Source organism: Chrysemys picta, chromosome 3, assembly GCF_011386835.1.
Source record: "Chrysemys picta bellii isolate R12L10 chromosome 3, ASM1138683v2, whole genome shotgun sequence".
NCBI lineage: Eukaryota > Metazoa > Chordata > Testudines > Emydidae > Chrysemys > Chrysemys picta.
Window position 1 is genome coordinate 8,968,604 of NC_088793.1, and position 19,307 is coordinate 8,987,910.

Consider the following 19,307-nt stretch of genomic DNA (forward strand, 5'->3'; position numbering starts at 1 on the left):
TATAAAAGAATAAGATCGCTGCAGAAAAATTCACACAAGGAGAGGATACAGATTTCACCAGACTTCAATATGAAGTCAATAGATATCTGAGCTGTATTATTCATTGTAACAGATATTTGCCCAGAATCAGAGCAATATTAAGGAATGGGCATATCTTCACTCTCTGTGAACAACATTCAGAGATTACTTAATGTATCCAGGATACATCAACTGAATAGTAATATAAAAACAACTGAAACCGCACGTCACCTATACGCTGAGCAATACTGGGAAGGTGGAACAAACAGCACCTACTACTCACTTATCCATGTCTAAATTCCAGTAAACAGCTCCAAAGTGAAACCCTCCAAACTTCTATGGTCACTGGAAGCCATTAGGCATGTATAGTGTGCAGAAAAGTTATGAAATACTGTTTTACTACAAATAAAATTCCAGTGACCACAACTAAGGTCATTAGTCAAAAGCTAAAAGATTGATTAGAAGCACTGAGTCAATTATCTCACATTTGTCTATCTAAGATACTCTCATCACTGTAGTATCTGACAATCATTAATGGATTTTAATCTGACACCACCATTTATGAAGCAGGAAAACGTTATCCCAATTTTACTGATGAACTGAGACACAGCATATAATAAGTGACTTGCACATGGTCACACAAGTAGTCTGTGGCTGAGCTGGGAACAGAATTCAGATCATATCAGTCCCATTCCAGTTCCTAAAAAACAATATCATCTACTATCTAATTTACCATCCTCACTAGGATGGAAGACCAATGAATTCTGAAGCATGTTTACCAAGGAATACCGCTACATGGCCAGAGACAATATTGTGAGAAAACTGTGTAATGAACTGTATTAGTCAAAGATATATATATATATATACACACACACACACACACACACACAGATTAATATTATATATGATATTATAACAAAATAATATATATAATAATGGAATTTTTGCTTTTTAAATGTGTCTACTGATGCAGCATTTAAGAACTGAACTGAAACAGTTTCAGGGTTGTGTAAATCATTAAAACTGGTTTGTGTGTCTTATTTGTAAAATCTTTGGTCTGTGTAAATAGAGGGGTGAAGCAGAGAGTCATGGTGCCCCCACCCGATAAACGAACAAGTAAAAATCCAAGGCCACAAAAACAGACAAGTAAGATAAGTACTGGATACACCCCCAGTGGGGTTTACAGCACAGAAGTAGACAGATACAAGGAAGTTTTAACAAAATAAACAAAAATGTATTAGTTTAGGTTAGTTATTGTGATTTATGAATGAGAATGTTCTAATTAGACAGGTACACAGATGAGGTAACTTAGTAAACTGAGTCTGTGCAAAGTTACGGAACAAGGGATAAAATACAGATGATTGACAATAGAAGAGCGGAGAAGACACAGGGGAAGAACATAGCAGAGCCCAATGATTTGAAAAGAGTCACCCTGTCACGAGGACAGGTAACTTGATTAATTACCTTTCTTATCTTAACTGGTTTTGCATTATGCGTAATTCATAGGTGATAACAGCATTGTCTTAAAACATGCAAAATAAAGGCTATAAGAAACTGTTTAAGCCTACATTGAAATGGATCTCATCTTTCACCAAACAACGTGCTCAGCAAAAGCTTTCGTGGTGCGGTAAGATCACCAATGATGGCCACCAGTTGAATATCCAGCCATATTCAGTCCTGGAACCTTAGTCTAGGACAGGGATCGGCAACCTTTGGCATGTGGCTCGCCAGGGTAAGCACCCTGGTGGGCCGGGCCGGTTTGTTTACCTGCCGCGTCCGCAGGTTCGGCCAATCGCAGCTCCCACTGGCTGCGGTTCGCCGCTCCAGGCCAATGGGGTTTGCTGGAAGCGGCGGCCCGCACATCCCTCGGCTCGCGCCGCTTCCCACAGCCCCCAATGGCCTGCAGTGGTGAACCGCGGCCAGTGGGAGCTGCGATTGGCCGAACCTGCGGACGCGGCAGGTAAACAAACCGGCCCGGCCCACCGGGGTGCTTACCCTGGCGAGCTGCGTGCCAAAGGTTGCCGATCCCTGGTCTATGACAAGTCACAGTTCTTGGGAAGGTTTTGTTTTGTTTTGTTTTTAAAATCTTTTCTGTTGAGGCCTTCTGAAGTGAAAGAGTCTTTTACCAAAAGAAGGATTCAGTCAAGTTCCAGTTCAGCAGAAACCCTTTTATCCCAAAGTTTTCATGAACCAACTTTTCGTTATGGCCCCCAAAGTATTTCACATGTCAAAATTAAATGATGTTAGGATGTCATCTCAGCCGTGTCATCAAAAGTGAAAGTAATAATACTTTGCATACATATACATGGTAGCAATTTTCATAATCTCAAAGCATTTTACAAACAGAGCCACAAAACATCCCAGTGAGTCAGGTAAACAACACTGGACACATTTTTGGAACAGGCAACCTGAGGCACAGAAAGACCAAATGTCTCACCCAATGCCACATACGAATCAGTGGCTGGGCCAAGAATAGAATTCAGCAGGTCAGACACTCAGAGTCAGGCTTCAATGACAGATTTCCACCCTCTTGTGGGAGCTCAAAGGCACTCCACGTGTAAAAGAAAGCAGTTATGAATGGAGGAATGAGTAACACTCTAGCACTAGATCACGGTGCTCTGAAGAGAAAAATAAAGACATCATGATGCTTTGTCTGGAAATTCATAGACTTAAATCTGAAGAGGCTGGAGTAATATGACCAAGCAGCACAAAAATAAAAGTGAGATATTGCAGTAAGGAAGCACTGAAAACTTCTACAATGAAATACAGAAAATACAAATAACAAATCAATCACTCTGTTTTTGGTGCTACTGCAGAAAAAAAATTCTTTCCACTAATAAGGTTCAACATTAGTATTCACAGCAATGTTTGAACGAATGTCAAAAGAAAGTGTGATTTCCCTGTCAGAATACTTAGAAGGTCATTGATTTATATTATAAATTAAATGCAAATACATTAATGCACCATTAAGGTTTAGAAATCAAGCATTCAAAGGCAAGGTCAAAAGTTATGGTTTCTAACATAGCACTAGCTTCACTATCTTGCATCTCTCATATTTTTATAGCCTAGATTTAACTAACAGTCACCTACTTCCCATTTATGTTACTTAACACATACACCAGAGAAGGCATCTGGTCGAAAAATGGTAATGTTTTTGCATACTTTTTTAAAAAATTATTTTTCAAAATTTTCCTCACTTTTTTTGTTATTTCGATAACAAACAAACAAAAAATCCCCTCCTTTTTCTCCCTTTCCAACCCGACCTTTCCAGCAGGAAAATGGAAAAAAGGAAAAAGGACAAGAAAGAGAATTTTTTCCATCAAAAACCAACATTTTGAACAAAATATTTAGTTTTTAAAAGACATTTTAAATGAAAAGTGTTTTCAAGTGAAAATTTTTGACCAAATCTAACATGAAATATACAAGACCTGCAATGGGGCCATGTCAAAGTGGTGGTAGAAACCTTAGCTTTTTAATTAGAGCTGAAATGATGCCTTTAAAAGCTGATGTGATCAAGGCACCTTACTATGAGATAGCACCTCATTTAAGGGCAGAGCAACATTAAGGCTCCATGGAGCCTTAAGCAATGCCCATTAGAGTCAATGGGAGTCATTCCACTGATTTAAATAGGCATTGGATCAGAACCTTAAGCACTAAACTACTCATAAGTGCCTCAGCGGTTACAAATTTAAGCAATTAAAGGTGACAAAGCTAGAGGAGTCCAGCTGACACCCAATGTTCTAAAATCACTTTAGGATGCAGAAAAATGCTCTCACGTGCATATATATTCCAAATGGAAACATAACTTTAAAGCTACTAAATCAATTTTCTTCAGCTTTGAGATGTAGTTTTTCTCTTGCTAAAGACTACAAAAACACAGGTTGACACTTCTTTCAAAACTCAAAGGTTGATGCTAGAGCCAAATTTTAAATCAGAGCATTTGGGAGGGGGGCATTATGTTTTCATACTGGTTTAACTTATTTTAAAACATCTCAGCTGAATCAGGTCAGCTCTTTTTAGTTATCTTTGGGTTGACAACATGGGACTCTTCAGACTAAACGGATTTTTTTCAGAAAGTTATGAGCATCTGAAAAAGAGGAACAGAGGGTCCTGTGGCACCTTTGAGACTAACAGAAGTACTGGGAGCATAAGCTTTCGTGGGTAAGAACCTCACTTCTTCAGATGCAAGTAATGGAAATCTCCAGAGGCAGGTATATATCAGTGTGGAGATAACGAGGTTAGTTCAATCAGGGAGGGTGAGGTGCTCTGCTAGCAGTTGAGGTGTGAACACCAAGGGAGGAGAAACTGTTTCTGTAGTTGGATAGCCATTCACAGTCTTTATTTAATCCTGATCTGATGGTGTCAAATTTGCAAATGAACTGGAGCTCAGCAGTTTCTCTTTGGAGTCTGGTCCTGAAGTTTTTTTGCTGTAAGATGGCTACCTTTACATCTGCTATTGTGTGGCCAGGGAGGTTGAAGTGTTCTCCTACAGGATTTTGTATATTGCCATTCCTGATATCTGACTTGTGTCCATTTATCCTCTTGCGTAGTGACTGTCCAGTTTGGCCAATGTACATAGCAGAGGGGCATTGCTGGCATATGATGGCATATATAACATTGGTGGACGTGCAGGTGAATGAGCCGGTGATGTTGTAGCTGATCTGGTTAGGTCCAGTGATGGTGTTGCTGGTGTAGATATGTGGGCAGAGTTGCATCGAGGTTTGTTGCATGGGTTGGTTCCTGAGTTAGAGTTGTTATGGTGCGGTGCGTGGTTGCTGGTGAGAATATGCTTAAGGTTGGCGGGTTGTCTGTGGGCGAGGACTGGCCTGCCTCCCAAGGTCTGTGAAAGTGAGGGATCATTGTCCAGGATGGGTTGTTGATTACTGATGATGCGTTGGAGAGGTTTAAGCTGAGGACTGTAGGTGATGGCCAGTGGAGTTCTGCTGGTTTCTCTTCTGGGCCTGTCTTGTAGCAGGAGGCTACACGCATGGCCCCACAATATGCCAACATTTTTATGGCTGACCTGGAACAACGCTTCCTCAGCTCTCGTCCACTCATGCCCCTTCTCTACCTACGCTATATTGATGACATCTTCATCATCTGGACCCATGGGAAGGAGGCCCTGGAAGAATTCCACCATGCTTTCAACAGCTTCCACCCCACCATCAACCTCAGCCTGGACCAATCTACACAGGAGGTCCACTTCCTGGACACCACCGTACAAATAAGCGATGGCCACATTAACACCACCCTATACCGAAAACCCACCGACCGCTACGCCTACCTTCATGCCTCCAGCTTCCACCCCGGTCACACCACACGATCCATCGTCTACAGCCAAGCACTGAGGTACAATCGCATCTGCTCCAACCCCTCAGACAGAGACCAACACCTACAAGATCTTCACCAACCATTCTCAAAACTACGATACCCACACAAGGAAATAAAGAAACAAATCAACAGAGCCAGACGTGTACCCAGAAGCCTCCTGCTACAAGACAGGCCCAGAAGAGAAACCAACAGAACTCCACTGGCCATCACCTACAGTCCTCAGCTTAAACCTCTCCAACGCATCATCAGTAATCTACAACCCATCCTGGACAATGATCCCTCACTTTCACAGACCTTGGGAGGCAGGCCAGTCCTCGCCCACAGACAACCCGCCAACCTTAAGCATATTCTCACCAGCAACCACGCACCGCACCATAACAACTCTAACTCAGGAACCAACCCATGCAACAAACCTCGATGCAACTCTGCCCACATATCTACACCAGCAACACCATCACTGGACCTAACCAGATCAGCTACAACATCACCGGCTCATTCACCTGCACGTCCACCAATGTTATATATGCCATCATATGCCAGCAATGCCCCTCTGCTATGTACATTGGCCAAACTGGACAGTCACTACGCAAGAGGATAATTGGACACAAGTCAGATATCAGGAATGGCAATATACAAAATCCTGTAGGAGAACACTTCAACCTCCCTGGCCACACAATAGCAGATGTAAAGGTAGCCATCTTACAGCAAAAAAACTTCAGGACCAGACTCCAAAGAGAAACTGCTGAGCTCCAGTTCATTTGCAAATTTGACACCATCAGATCAGGATTAAACAAAGACTGTGAATGGCTATCCAACTACAGAAACAGTTTCTCCTCCCTTGGTGTTCACATCTCAACTGCTAGCAGAGCACCTCACCCTCCCTGATTGAACTAACCTCGTTATCTCCACACTGATATATACCTGCCTCTGGAGATTTCCATTACTTGCATCTGAAGAAGTGAGGTTCTTACCCACGAAAGCTTATGCTCCCAGTACTTCTGTTAGTCTCAAAGGTGCCACAGGACCCTCTGTTGCTTTTTACAGATTCAGACTAACACGGCTACCCCTCTGATACTTGAAAAAGAGGAGTTATTTAATATCTGTATTATTGTAGTGCCTAACAGTCCTAATTATGAACCAGGACCCCACCATACTAGGTGACATTCAAAACAATAAAAAGATAGTCCCTGCCCTGGGAAACTGACCATGTAATATATGGAGATATACTTATCTCATAGAAGTGGAAGGGACCCTGAAAGGTCTTTGAGGCCAGCCCCCTGCCTTCACTAGCAGGACCAAGTACTGATTTTGCCCGAGATCCCTAGGTGGCCCCCTCCAAGATTGAACTCACAACCCTGGGTTTAGCAGGCCAATGCTCAAACCACTAAGCTATCCCTCTCCCCCTAAAAGTAATGTAAATTAGAATATTTGAGGTAACTATAGCATGCTCACACTGCAAACAATATAACAAATAACCAGAAAGTCCTGCTATTCAAAATCCTGCAGCTTTATCTGGGTTCCGATAGACATGTTTTATTTGTATGAACAGCTGCTCTATGAATTACAAAGAGAGAATCTTAATAAAATCCCATCAGTAGACACTTTCAGTGTACAAGGTTATTCAAGTTAGCCATTAAACATATTTTATGAGAACAGTAATTGATTTTATTAGCACATGCCTTTGTTGTAGAAGTTCCCCGTTATTACAGCTAATGGCATCTATAGCATCCATTCAGCCACAACCTCATAAACTCACTGCCAGCATGAATAATCAGGGTCTGATTGGTGCAAAATTAGTTATTAAGATGCCACTCACTTTCCATCAATGCGGAGGCATCAAAGTGGAAGCTAGACTCCTGCCTTTCGTCTGATTCCAATCAGTTGTTTTATAAACTAGTCATTATTTTGCATTAGTTTACAAAATAGCTTAGATATTACTTGCCATTAGTGCTGTCCAATATAACAGGTGTTAGATGGAAAACTGCAGTCTGTTTAATACCAATGAGAACCAAAACAATTTTTTTTTTTAAAAAGGAAAGAACACAGGAGTTGGAGGTTGGGGAAGGTAAACTACTGGACTTGAATATCAAAGTAAATTTACTTCCAAATTAGGTAACCATCTAATTTTTGATGGTTTTATCACTATGATATTTAATAAACTGAGAATCTGTTTGCTACCTATGTATTTGGTTATATGTGCAATACAAGGATCAACTGGTTCTAGACCAGTACTCAGTATATCCAGTGATACTCAGACCTCAGTGGTTCAGGAGCCAATATGGCAATCAACATTACCCAAAAGAGCCACAGTATGTGAATTCATTGTTTCATTTACTGTGCTGTTTGTTTATTTATTTATTTATTTTTGGGTTATTCTAACCAAGTATTATTTTATCAACTACAATTGGTCAATAACATAGTAAAAGCATCCTGATTGGTTAATAAATGACAGTGTTTCAATATCATGTGTTACAAAGAGCCACAGGAGACACATTAAAGAACCACTTGCAGCTCCTGAGCCTCAGCCTGAGTATCACTGATCTAGTCCAAAGTTTCTTCCTGCCCCTGTCACAGGTTAGCAAGTATTTAAAAAAAAAAAAATTCTAATTATGATCTTGCATCCCCCACACCCAAATTTCAATTCTGACTTGACTTTAGCAACTGCTTTCGATCCACTAGAGTTAGAGATGCATTTTAATGATATCTGAAAGCTGCAATTCTGCTCCTCATTGGAAGGGAAAGAAGAGTGGAAGATCTAGGGATTCATCCCATCTTTCCACAGAAACAGAGAACCACCAGCCATCTTTAATCTTCCTGCTATGACTAGTCTCAATGCCACTGGGAGAGATTGCTCATTGTATAAATGTTGCAATTTTCCCCATTTGCTAGGTTTACTAAAATGACAGAATTATTTCGAGTAGGAATGCAAGTTAACAAAAATCAAATACATTTTAAAACAATTGTGCATCATAAATGAGTTTTCACTCAATTTGATTGCATCAATATACTCAAGAACGTCAATTTTATGGATTACCCATAATAAACAGTGATTTATGCTTATATCCTCCTGAAATTGAGATGAGCAATGTCTTAAAACTCAGTAATCCAGCATTTCTGGCAGAATAATTTATAACAATAAATGTTATAAATTATTCTGCACACAAAAGCCACAACAGCTTTGAATGACTTTCTCCAATTCTGCAGAGGGATGATATAACTCTATGCTTTAAAAATAAAGTTTGTGGTCCAGATATGGAGGTATTAGTTTTATCTTTAATATTTGCAGTGTTTCTTTCTTCTTTTCTTTAAATGCTACAGTGCTAAAATTAAACACCACAGAGAATGGTCTCCTTTCACTGAAGCTTACAACTACATGATGTAAAATACTGGAGGATTAGCATACAAAAAATCTATCAAAAGATTAGAAATATCTGTTGAAGAATACTTATCTTCATTAACTATATTTATATACATATCTAGTGTCTTCGTTACAAAGAATCCCAATGTAGTTAACAAGTTATAACTATATAGGAATCCCATATGCACCTCAGAAATGCAGCTGTTTAACAGTGCACAGCAATACTACACAGTAAAACGAAGAACCACACAAACATAATGCTGCCATATAAAACTTCAGAGTTCGTTGTACCAGAGCTGGAATTTGGCCACAGCATGGAAGTTAACACCACCATCCTTGCAAACAGATCAAGTATGAATTTTCAGATACACAAATCAGGTTACTAGCTCATTGCTACAGCTTCTATACATCATATAAACAACTCCAGATTTCATCATGTTAACAAAAATTTCTAAAGCAGCTGTGCCCAACTTTCAGCTTCCCCCAGTATACAGGGTACCTGTAAACCAATGTGCAGCCAAGGGAGGAAAGACCATTTTCCAGTTGAATACAGTAACTTTCCTGGCTACAACTATGCTAAAAAAACCTTCTTAGCTACTGACAAATCAAGCTATCACACTTTACCACCAAACTGTGTATAACTAGAATTACAGGAACTACTGGTCCATGAAAACATAAAATCCAACATTTTACCCCCAAAAAGCTAAGTTCTCTGCTTATGATAAAAATCTATTTTCAGCCCATCTACACATGTATTTCTTCAAATCCAGTACATACAGGCATGTGGAGAACAGCACACCCTCTGTCTAATTTTGCCCCAACTACTGGGCAGCATCACATAACAGGAAAGTATCTGTATTGTTCTGAGTTTCATACATCATAACATGATCATTTGAAGAGCATACACAACAGGATACGAAAGAAACCTATCAACATTACATTAATCACTGGGACCTTGATATATATTGAGCATACAGAAACAACGCAACGCAAAACAAATTATTGTGGTCCAAAAGTCACCTTACGTTTTTGGCAGATCCCTATAGTTAATGGGAGCCCATCCTTTATTATCGATACATCTGAGATATTTCTGTAACGCCATCATTGCAGCATTTGAATGCTAAACAGATAAATTAGTTCTGCACGTTAATGTCCATAGAAGGTTTTATAGAAGAGTCTGCAATTTCTGTTCTAGGAAGCTCTGTTATTTATTTCCCCCAGAAAAATATTAATTTCATTTACTACATATAGCTTTTTCGAAAGTGCTCTACCAGCAAATTAATCCTCACAACATCCCTATGAGGTAAGGAAGCATTACTGCCATGTTACACATGCCCACACACCTGATGGGGCAAAGTCCCACCAGTTTACACCAGAATCAGCATCAATGGAGCTGAACTAATTTACATCAGAGGAGAATTAGGCGCAGAGAGGTTATATAGCCTTGCTGTGCAGTCTTCAGCAAGCAAGGGCAGCAAGAATTAGAATTGTGGGATTCCTTGCTCCCAGGCGCCAATGATATCCAATGGACCTTAATATTTCACACTGTCTTAATATTTCAATCATGCTGCCACATGGATAATGACCATTTTAATGAGTCAGAGCAAAGCTTTTTAACAAAGAGGCAAGCCTCGAGTTGTTTCTTAATTCCCTTGAGCGGTTTCTTAATTTGTGGAAGGTAAGGTACAACATTATTCCTTCCACAATGAAAAGGAAACAACTCTAGTTTACTCCCCAGCCACTTAGAGGTATTTAGTCTTTGGAAGAGATCCTCAGACTTCAGCAGCATGACTTAATATTTCTTTTCAACCACAGAACACAAGTCATCCATCAAAGAACTGGGCAATCCTCTCCACATGGCACTTACTGCACAGAACAGACCATCTGCTTCATCTTCTGTGTGCTCCAAATGAGTCTTTACATTTATTCCAGCTTTCCCAGGTATATAACACTGGTTTTTATATTTTTGCCAAGAATAGTCACCTCCTCTCCCCAAAGACTGAGAATAGTACAATTCTGTTCCCCTAAGAGCAGATCCTCACTCTCATGAATTAGTACGTAAGTTCTGCCAGGCTTACCTTCCTCCAAGATGTTCTGTAATACCCGTTATTTAAAAGCAGTTCCTTCTGCCCTAAAAACGCCTGACTAGCAACTCAGCAACACTTTTGTTGATTGACCCGTCTTGGTCACACCTCTCCATGCTTGCAGAGAATCCTAATCTCAGGTATATGGTTTTGGACAGCCTCTACAGGTTGTATGCTCTTGCAGTGAGTGACATGTCTCTTCCATATCGGTCTTATAAAAAAATAATTTCCTAACTTTTTATATTTCATGACTCAACTTACCCCATCATGACATCAAGACCATCAATTTTATTATCATTCAGCTACAGTGAATGCAAATTGCCTATAAACCTGTCAAATTATTTTGTATTGTATTGTTCCCTATATTCATATGGGCCTTTTTTTAAGGGTTCCTTCCATCTCTGGATTTCCCTTCCTTGGCACTGGTCCATCATTCTAGCTTCAGCAGAGGGGAGGTGGAAGGGATTTAGTGGTACATTAAAAGCTTAATCTTGTGGCTATGGGCTTGAGAACCACTGGTTGGATAGAGGTATGGTAACTATCCAATCCCACAGGAGTGCATGGTTGATTGGGGATTGCTAAATGGTAGGGTGATCTTTCAGACTTGGTGGGAGAAGAGTCTCATACTTGTCTATTTGGAGCTCTTGGTGCAGTGGCAAGAATCTTGTACAGATGGTCTTTGCATCCACCATGCCCTTCTTGATTCATAAAAACTACTGTGAGGAAATTTGGGTGAGGCAAAATACCAAGTACTGCACAGAATACAGGAGGCAAGACCCCTGCTCTAAGGAGTTTAGAATCTATTAAACAGAAAACAAGGAGAAAAACAAAAAGTGTATGTTGTGGATTGGCTGTTTTATACACAATGTGTATCTGTTCTGCTCAGGCCTTACAGGGCTAGAAGTGAGTGAGTATCTCAATAGCAAACCAACCCTTTCCCCTTTGCAATGGTATTAAGCTCCAGTTTCTATCTTTGAGATATCAGACCTCAAACCTAGGTCTGAAGATTGACAGGCTCAGGCTTAGATTAGTGTTATTTTTGAGAAAAGTCTTCATTTTGGAGAATGAAGATAATATTTTTTATAGCAGCTGGGTTGTGGGGGGGTTTTGGCAACCATTTGAGGCTGCTCAGAGATTATAAGTGTTAGAAATATTGCCAGCAATAATGAATTAGTGGGCAGAGTTCAGGTGAGGTAATCAAAGACTCATAATAAATGCAATTTATCACATAACCATGCAATTTATCATTTACATGTGATCAAGTGCGATATAAAATCATTTATTTACACTTTATATAGTAAAATGTACACCTCAACACAAGGGCCACAGAAGGTACCTTAATCTTTTGCATTTCCTGACTAATTTTAACCGTGAAACCTTAACATAGACAATAGCACAGCTTTCTACATGGATATCATGTTTTGGTTTGTATGCCTATGGGCAGCGCTTCACCCACCATATAGCAGACTTAAGTCAAGTTTATAAATTCCTTCTACTGATTCAGCTACTCTCTTAATGTATATGAATAGGTAAGGGGGCCTTACTTAAGAGGAAGACGGAGTTATTTCCAGTGCCACATGTGTGTAGCCATGGAGAGTATAGCTTTTCTTTTGTTTAAAGTATTCTCAGAGTTGCAGCAGATACCCAATGAGCACATGCAAGTTGATTTACATACAGACATTGGGGGTTACATGCATACAACATGGCCAGCTCAAAAAAAATGTGCGCACACACTGGCCCTATATCTAGATTTCATCTATAAAGAAAATATAAGCTCATTTTACCTCAGAAAAAAAAAGATTCTAAAAATACCTACTTCCTTACTGTCAATAGACTTGTTAACAAAAATAACCATTACATTGTTCATAGTTCATGACTGCAATTATTTGCAATTTGCAGTTATCACTATTTCTGAAGTTTACTAAGTCTTTGAATAAAGCTCCAGTAACTATTTTTGAAAGACAGGTCATTAAACACCTTCTGTTCTATCTTTGAAGATGTGTGCATGGAAGAAAGGAAAAAACCTTTCAGCTGTAATGTGTACCACCTGCCAAGAATATTTCAATGAAGGGATGTTTAGTACAATTTAAAATGGAAACCTTTTTCCCTACCAAAAAGTTTTAGAACCTCCATTTAACACAGCAGTAATCCTATTACCCAAAAGAATAAAATCAATGTTTGTTAGCTGGTTTAGCCATCTCTTATTAGTTGTGTAAAGGCTCCTGATGGAGATTTATATTCTTTTTAGGGCTGTCAAATGATTAAAAAAAATTAATTACAAGATTTTTTTTCCCCTCGATTAATCACAGTTTTAATTATCAGCGGGGTAGACGTGTTAGTCTGAATCTGTAAAAAGCAACAGAGGGTCCTGTGGCACCTTTAAGACTAACAGAAGTATTGGGAGCATAAGCTTTCGTGGGTAAGAACCTCACTTCTTCAGATGCAAGTAATGGAAATCTCCAGAGGCAGGTATAAATCAGTATGGGGATAATGAGGTTAGTACAATCAGGGAGGGTGAGGTGCTCTGCTAGCAGTTGAGGTGTGAACACCAAGGGAGGAGAAACTGCTTCTGTAGTGGGATAGCCATTCACAGTCTTTGTTTAATCCTGATCTGATGGTGTCAAATTTGCAAATGAACTGGAGCTCAGCAGTTTCTCTTTGGAGTCTGGTCCTGAAGTTTTTTTGCTGTAAGATGGCTACCTTTACATCTGCTATTGTGTGGCCAGGGAAGTTGAAGTGTTCTCCTACAGGTTTTTGTATATTACCATTCCTGATATCTGACTTGTGTCCATTTATCCTCTTGCATAGTGACTGTCCAGTTTGACCAATGTACATAGCAGAGGGGCATTGCTGGCATATGATGGCATATATAACATTGGTGGACGTGCAGGTGAATGAGCCGGTGATGCTGTAGCTGCTCTGGTTAGGTCCTGTGATGGTGTTGCTGGTGTAGATATGTGGGCAGAGTTGGCATCGAGGTTTGTTGCATGGGTTGGTTCCTGCGTTTGAGTTGTTATGGTGCAGTGCATGGTTGCTGGTGAGAATATGCTTAAGGTTGGCAGGTTGTCTGTGGGCGAGGACTGGCCTGCCTCCCAAGGTCTGTGAAAGTGAGGGATCGTTGTCCAGGATGGGTTGTAGATTACTGATGATGCGTTGGAGAGGTTTAAGCTGAGGACTGTAGGTGATGGCCAGTGGAGTTCTGTTGGTTTCTCTTCTGGGCCTGTCTTGTAGCAGGAGGCTTCTGGGTACACGTCTGGCTCTGTTGATTTGTTTCTTTATTTCCTTGTGTGGGTATCGTAGTTTTGAGAATGCTTGGTGAAGATCTTGTAGGTGTTGGTCTCTGTCTGAGGGGTTGGAGCAGATGCGATTGTACCTCAGTGCTTGGCTGTAGACGATGGATCGTGTGGTGTGACCGGGGTGGAAGCTGGAGGCATGAAGGTAGGCGTAGCGGTCGGTGGGTTTTCAGTATAGGGTGGTGTTAATGTGGCCATCGCTTATTTGTACGGTGGTGTCTAGGAAGTGGACCTCCCGTGTAGATTGGTCCAGGCTGAGGTTGATGGTGGGGTGGAAGCTGTTGAAATCATGGTGGAATTCTTCCAGGATCTCCTTCACATGGGTCCAGATGATGAAGATGTCATCAATATAGCATAGGTAGAGAAGGGGCATGAGTGGACGAGAGCTGAGGAAGCGTTGTTCCAGGTCAGCCATAAAAATGTTGGCATATTGTGGGGCCATGCGGGTGCCCATAGCGGTGCCACTGGTCTGGAGGTATATATGGTCACCAAATTTGACATAATTGTGCGTGAGGATAAAGTCACAGAGCTCAGCAATAAGTTGTGCTGTGTCATCATCAGGGATACTGTTCCTGACAGCTTGTATTCCATCTGTGTGTGGGATGTTTGTGCAGAAAGCCTCTACATCCATGGTGGCTAGGATGGTGTTTTCTGGGAGGTCACCAATGCATTGTCGTTTTCTCAGGAAATCTGTGGTGTCACGGAGATAGCTGGGAGTGCTGGTGGTGTAGGGTCTGAGTAGGGAGTCCACATATCCAGACAGTCCTTCAGTGAAAGTGCCAATGCCCGAGATGATGGGGCGTCCAGGATTTCCAGGTTTGTGGATATTAGGTAGTAGATAGAATAACCCTGGTCAGGGCTCTAAGGGTATGTTGATTTGTTCCTGTGTTAGTGTAGGGAGTGTCCTGAGTAGATGATGCAGTTTCTTAGTGTATTCCTCAGTGGGATCTGAGGAAAGTGGCCTGTAGAATTTGGTATTGGAGAGTTGTCTGGCAGCCTCCTTCTGGTAGTCAGACCTGTTCATGATGACAACAGCACCTCTTTATCAGCCTCTTTGATGATAATGTCAGGGTGGTTTCTGAGGCTGTGGATGGCATTGCGTTCTGCACGACTAGGTTACTTGCATCTGAAGAAGTGAGGTTCTTACCCATGAAAGCTTATGCTCCCAATACTTCTGTTAGTCTTAAAGGTGCCACAGGACCCTCTGTTGCTTTTCACAGTTTTAATCACACTGTTAATAATAGAATACCATGTATTTAAATATTTTTGGATGTTCTCTACATTTTCAAATATATTGATTTCAATTACAACACAGATACAAAGTGTAGTACGTTGCACACTTTATAATATTTTTATTACACATATTTGCACTGTAAAAAAAGAAATCGAATTTTTCATTTCACCTCAGACAAGTACTGCAGTTCAATTTCTTTATCATGAAATGCAACTTCTAAACGTAGAATTTTTTTTTAATATACCAAGCAACAGAGGGTCCTGTGGCACCTTTAAGACTAACAGAAGTATTGGGAGCATAAGCTTTCGTGGGTAAGAACCTCACTTCTTCAGATGCAAGTAATGGAAATTTCCAGAGGCAGGTATAAACCTCGTTATCTCCATACTGGTTTATACCTGCCTCTGGAAATTTCCATTACTTGCATCTGAAGAAGTGAGGTTCTTACCCACGAAAGCTTATGCTCCCAATACTTCTGTTAGTCTTAAAGGTGCCTCAGGACCCTCTGTTGCTTTTTACAGATTCAGACTAACACGGCTACCCCCCTCTGATACTTTTAATATACCTGCACTCAACAATAAACAATGAAAAACTTTAGAGCCTACAAGTCTACTCAGTACTACTTCCTGTTCAGCCAAGCACTAAGGCAAAACAAGTTTGTTTACACGTACAGAAGATAATGCTGCTGGCTTCTTATTTACAATGTCACCTGAAAGTGAGAACAGGTGTTCGCATGGCTCTGTTATAGCCGGCATTGCCAGGTATTTACGTGCCATATATACTAAACATTTTTATTCCCCTCCATGCTTCGATCACCATTCCAGAGGACCTGCATCCATGCTGATGACAAGTTCTGCTTGATAACGATCCAAAACTGTGCGGACTGACGCATGCTCGTTTTCATCATCTGAGTCAGATGCCACCAACAGAAGGCTGATTTTCTTTTCAGGTGGTTCAAGTTTTCTAGTTTTTGCATTGGAGTGTTGGTCTTAACTCTTCTGAAAGCATGTTCCACACCTCGTCCCTCAGATTTTGGAAAGCATTTAGATTCTTAAACCATAGGTCGAGTGCTGTAGCTATCTTTAGAAATCTCACATTGGTACCTTCTTTGCGTTTGTCAAATCTGCAGCAAAAGTGTTGTTAAATCAAAAAACGTGCTGGGTCGTCACCCGAGACTGCCATAACATGAACTATATGGCAGAATGCAGATAAAACCACAGAGCAGGAGACATACTGAACTCCTTGGGAGAGAATTGTAACAAATTTAATTTAATTAACGTATTATTTTTTAACGAGTGTCATCAGTATGGAGGCATATCCTCTGAAATGCTGGCCAAAGCATGATAGGGCATACGAATGTTTAGCGTATCTGGCACATAAATACTTTGCAATGCCAGCCATAAAAATGCCATGTGAACGCCTGTTTGCACTTTCAGGTACATTGTAAATAACAAGCGGGCAGCATTATCTCCTGTAAATGTAAACAAACTTGTTTGTCTTAGTGATTGACTGAACAAGAAGTAGATTCCAAAGTTTTACGTTATTTTGTTTTTGAGTGCAGTTATGTAACAACAACAACAAAAATCTATATTTGTAAATTGCACTTTCATGATAAAGAGATTGAACGACGGTACTTATCTGAGGTGAAAAGAAATAGTATTTTTCAGTTGTTTATATTTTTTACAGCAGTAATACTTTTATCTAAGATAATATAAAGTGAGCATTGTACACTTTGTGCTCTGTGTTGCAAGTGAAATCAATATATTTGAAAACAGAAAAATATCCAAAATATTTATAATAAATTTCAACTGGTATTCTATTATTAACAGTGTGATTAAAATTGTGATTAATTGTAATTAATTTTTAATTGAGTTAATTGGTTTTGAGTCAATTGCTTGAGTTAACTGCGATGAATTGACAGCCGGAATAATTTTAATTATTTATGAATTTCAGGTACTGTGGGAACTGTAAGCTCTTTGGAAAAAATAAATAGAAGTTTGTCTGCAGCTAAAAGAAGTTATATAATAGCATTTCACAGGATACAGGATAATCATATACCTTCCACCACATTACCTGAGATTAACTCCTCTTCTCTCTTCAGTGGTGGAAGCACCACAAAAGACTGTACTATATCAGCCCTCTAGCCTACACAATTCAACCACAGAACATAAAAGTGTGGAAGTAGAGCAAGAACTGACAGGGATTTGAAGGGGAGTTCAATGCATACAGTCTCTTCTGTGAGCAAGAGTCAGGCTAGCCGTAACCCTAATAAAGTGAGATTTGTAAAAGCGAGGATTGTGTGAGGCGAGTGGGAAAGAACTGTGTGAGAAGTTGTTGCGACCTTGTGTAGATGATATGGAATGTAGACTAGAGTCTAAATAGATGTGGAAAATAAGATATCAGGATCACCTATGTATAAACAAAATGCAGCTGTTGCTCATTATTGTACGTAACAAAAAGGTATAAATGGTTGTCTTAATTGTTTATCTTTTGAGAGACCTGCCTAGGACGGGGAAACCCTGTGTCCTAGTGCACTCTCCCCCGCCGCGCAATTGCTAGAGATAATAAAGTATCTGATTTGCTGCACCCAAAAAAGAGAGTGAGAAGTCTGTTTTTCTCCGACAAAAGCATCAAGTGGAAAGATAAAATATAATGCTAAAATGGGACTATATCTGCAGTTTGTCTGCAGAAAAGTTCCATTACGAAAGGAAGTTTAACTTGCACACCTCTGTAACGTACATCAGGCAACGACATATTAACAGCCTGAGAACATACTTACAATGGCTGCATTTTGTTTAGTTCCATAAAATTATACTAGCTGAACTACAATTAGTCATTAATATGGATACAGTCTGCTAAATTACAGTCAGTTTCTACTCAGCAGCTCACAAACAGCAGAAGGAGAAATTCCCAGAATACAATTCCTAATTCTTCAGACTCCTAAATCTTTTGCTTAAACCTTAAGTTCTGTTCAGTATAGTTCCTGGCAAGTGTGATTCATGATTCCCCCATTCATTTACCCCTCCCATCGACTCATCTCTCTTGTGCTACAAAGAAGAAGCTGAGTGTTTAATCACATTCCACAGAATGAGGTGTCTGCTCTGGTAAGAAGCCCATTTATTCCTGCTGACTTCTTGATTTATTTCAGCTAGTATTCTAATTATTGTATCAGTCCGACTGCTAGGGTAGGCTCTGGGGATTGTTGGTCTTAGCCATTACATTTACACTTGCCAACAAGAACAACCAGAGTGTGTAAATCTCCTGGAATTCCTGGCATGATGACATGGATGTGATGGGAGGAAAACAGGATCACCCTTAAAATTATTCACATTATGCGGTGGGGGGAAAACAACAACAAAAGTGATCCCATACTGTGGTGACAGGCACCAGTATAAGAACCTGGATAGAAAATGAGAAAGAGAAATGAAGGAAAAATAAATATTGCATATCATTTGTGTCAAAAAAACATTAAGGATATTACAGTTTGCCATAGTGGAAAAAAAGGCAAAAAGCCAGAGCCTTCCCAGTTTAGTCAATGCATTAAAGTTAAAATAGAAAATATTCAGAAATTCTTAAGGAAAAAAGTTTGTCTCACAAGAAAACGGGAATATCAAGAAATACTTTTAAAAACAATAACACACAGGTGTTCATAATATAAAGGCCTCCAGACTACTTGCTGAGAATGATGGGGAACACTTCAAAAGCAGTAAACACTGATGGAATAGTAGGGATAGTTGGGTATTATACTTACAAATATAATTACCAGCTCAAATTGCAGAAGCGTCCACTATCCTTAATTCACCACTGGGACTACCAGTAAGTCATTACTTTCCTAGGAGAAGTTACTATACTTAATCATAGAATATCAGAGTTGGAAGGGACCTCAGGAGGTCATCTAGTCCAACCCCCTGCTCAAAGCAGGATCAATCCGCAACTAAATCATCCCAGCCAGGGCTTTGTCAAGCCTGACCTTAAAAACCTCTAAGGAGATT

General features: G+C 40.0%; 1 protein-coding gene across 1 annotated transcript in view; it reads right to left on the reverse strand.

Annotated features, from left to right (window-relative positions):
• Positions 1-19,307, reverse strand: part of ELP3 (elongator acetyltransferase complex subunit 3) — a 129,900-nt gene that overhangs the window by 51,390 nt on the left and 59,203 nt on the right. The gene's annotated exons all lie outside the window — the stretch shown is intronic.